We start from the raw sequence: 3,229 nt of genomic DNA, 5'->3' as shown, positions 1-3,229 counted from the left end.
GTTGAGATAAAAATTATACAAATTATCATGATAATACTGGGCTGAGTTGACACCTGCTTAGTTGATGCAAAGCTTATTTAACAATATAAAGCTTTCAACAAATAGAAAATAAGATAGAAAGTGGCTAGCCGTACGGCTAGACAAAAGTTCTTGCCGTATGTGGGTCATCATACATGTGAACTCTCCCACTTATAGCGGGCGACTCCCACTTTCTGCAGCCATATTTTTAAAGATTTTTCTTAAAATAAGGGGTATTTTCACAAATTAAAGAAATCTCCCAATATTTGATGTCAGAACTTTCTTCTTTGTTTCTTAAAAATTCTAAAATCTCCTTCTTTTTGAAGAAAAATCTCCCACTTGATCATCACAAAAAGTTCACAATTATGGGTCATGTATGACTAGCAGGGTTTGCCTAAAATACGAAAGTGAGATTTTTGACGAAAGTGAGCGAAAGTGAGCGAAAGTGACTTTTAAAATTTGAATTGTACCGTTTTAATAGAATTTTACAGTAAAATTGCTGTTTGTAGACGTATATTATTAGTAACTAATTATATATATTATAATAAATAACCATAATCATAATTAAATCGCCATTTATTGGCCTAATTTTAATATACAAGTTCATCGCTCTTCCTTTCGCTTGCAAAGTGACTTGTAAAGTATTAAATATAGAGGTTAAATTGAAAATGTACTAAATTTGCAGTTTGTAGACGTGTATTATAAGAAATTAATATTATTCATTTTCTAAATTAATCATTACATTATGATGATTTATAGTTTTATACCCCATTTTTTTGCATAATTTCTATATACAATATCAGCGATCTTCCTTTCGCTTACATTGAAAAATACGAAAGTGACTTGTAAAATTTCAAATATAGAGTTTGATTGAAAATGTACTTAAATTGCAGTTTGTAAACGTATATATTATCAGAAATTAATAATTGATATTCAACACTATATTTCAATTAAACATTATATTTGATATTTTAGAAGTCACTTTCTTATCTTCTATGTGAGCGAAAGGAAGATTGCTGAACTTGTATATAGAAATTATGTAAATGAAATGGGGTTAAAAACATCATAATAAATACTTTTGAAAATAAATAATATTAATTTCTGATAATATATGCCTGAAAATGCAATATTAGTATAACTTTCAATTCAACGCTTTATTTCATATTTTACAAGTCACTTTCGTATTTTTCAATGTGTGCGAAAGGAAGATCTCAGAACTTGTGTGTAGTAATTATGCAAAAAAAATGGTGATAAAATCATCATAATGTTTATTTTTGAAAAGAAATATGATATATTTCTGATAATATACGTCTACAAACTGCAATTTTAGTATAAATTTCAATTTAGACTCTATATTTGATATTTTACAAGTCACTTTCGTATTTTTCAAAGTGAGCGAAAGGAAGATCCCAGAACTTGTGTATAGAAATTATGCAAATAAATGGCGATTAAATCATCATAGTGATTTTTTTTTTGAAAAGAAATATTATAAGTAACTAATAATATACGTCTTCAAACAGAAATTTCACTGTAAAATTCTATTAAAACGGTACAATTCAAATTTTAAAAGTCACTTTCGCTCACTTTCGTCAAAAATCTCACTTTCGTATTTTAGGCATACCGTGACTAGCACACTGTATTGTCTACCCGTACGGCTAGCCTTGCCACTTCCAAAAAGATATCTTAGCTTCACACCCTTTGTACATATAATTAAAATTTGACATCAAATTATGGTATATAGAATTTAATGAAAAGCATGTTTCTTACTACTGACATCAAATATTGGGAGATTACAGTAGTCAAAAGTGAAAAGAACAATGAAAAACATACCATGACACAGTGTATACTTCGTCAAACAGAAGACATATATTTTCCTCTACGAATATCACCATTTTCGCTGGAATCCTTATCTATGTAAGTGGCAGAAATCTGTCTAATTCCCAAACTTGTGTCCTCATCAGCAAAATACCAAAACAATTGGGTTTTCATTAACAACAAGTTCACTATCTAAATATGTTAACCCTTGAAAACACAGAGACTTTCCCGATCATGTCTTTGCACACACAAAAGTGTCATTATTCTGCTCAATGATAGATTGTACCACTGCCTTTTGAAACAGTTAAATGGATCCATAATTGAAACGTTTTGCAAGCTTAGGCAGCACACCACACTAAATGAAGCCACAGCTTCAAAAGGCCAGGGAGGATTTCATGGATATAGTGACTATTGTGGATTTAAATGACTGGTTGACTTTAAAATGCATTTTCAGCATGAAATTTGTTTTTGTAACATGTAATATGATCATTGGCAAATTCGAAAACATGGTTAGAAATAACATGCTGTTTATTATAGATGTCAAGGCCGCCATTGTTTGTAAACATTGCTTTTAAACAGCATGCTCGGTGAAAACAAGTGATTTTACAGGGGGGTACAAACTTTCAGCAATAGCAAAAAATCTACAAGGCCAAGCACCTATTTCTTTGTGATAGTATGCATGCATAGGGAGTTGCTAAAGCAGTGACAGAGTTTCTGTAGTCCGTATATTTGCAGGTATTTTTTGCCGGAGGGACGAAAAATGTTGTTTTGGGTCTCGGACCACTATAGATTTTTGGCTTTTACGGAATGAATTGGAATTTTTTTTAACTGCCTGACTGTTGCACATGGGATGATTTCATTACATATTTGCAATGTTATGACATATATGTTCTTAACAAAATGTGTTTTCTTTTTCCAGGTTGTGTAGTTTGGGATCAGATTTATTAGACATATTGCTTGTAGGACATTGACGGCAGAAACTTGAAATTTAGTGTGGAGTGCTACCTTAATTAGTTAACAGTCGCCATTTTGTTTACAAAATTTTGAGGAATTACCCGTCTATTTATAATTTTGTACACACGTCATCTGTTTCAACCAATGAAAATGCGTATAAAGATTTTCGGGCGATTTGGATTTTGGAAAACTTTCATTGGTCATTCAAAGTTCACTGTAAAGGTCAATATCATGAATCGACGCATTTTAAAACAGCGGTCTGAAGTAACATGAGTGTATTCAGTAAGCTGCGAAGGGAGCGTATGCGTTAACCCATTGATAAAACTGTATCACAAAAAATATGCTTATCCCAAACAAATGATACTAGATTGTATTGTGAAGGACATATGCTTATTTGTCTATAAGCATGTCTTAAATCTTTTTTAAACATTAAACATCCTTG

At 31.2% G+C, this 3,229-nt stretch overlaps 1 long non-coding RNA gene across 1 annotated transcript; it reads left to right on the top strand.

The window, feature by feature from the left end:
- Positions 1-2,431: 2,431 nt before the first annotated feature.
- Positions 2,432-2,843, top strand: LOC132759402 (uncharacterized). The gene is made up of 2 exons (XR_009629705.1): positions 2,432-2,568; positions 2,753-2,843. It is a non-coding gene; the product is annotated as an uncharacterized LOC132759402 (long non-coding RNA).
- Positions 2,844-3,229: the final 386 nt, after the last annotated feature.

This window comes from Ruditapes philippinarum, unplaced genomic scaffold (genome assembly GCF_026571515.1).
Source record: "Ruditapes philippinarum isolate M1 unplaced genomic scaffold, ASM2657151v2 ctg4110_1_1_1_1, whole genome shotgun sequence".
Classification (NCBI taxonomy): Eukaryota; Metazoa; Mollusca; class Bivalvia; order Venerida; family Veneridae; genus Ruditapes; species Ruditapes philippinarum.
Note: the sequence above shows the minus strand (reverse complement) of the source record. Positions and strands in the feature narration are given on the sequence as shown.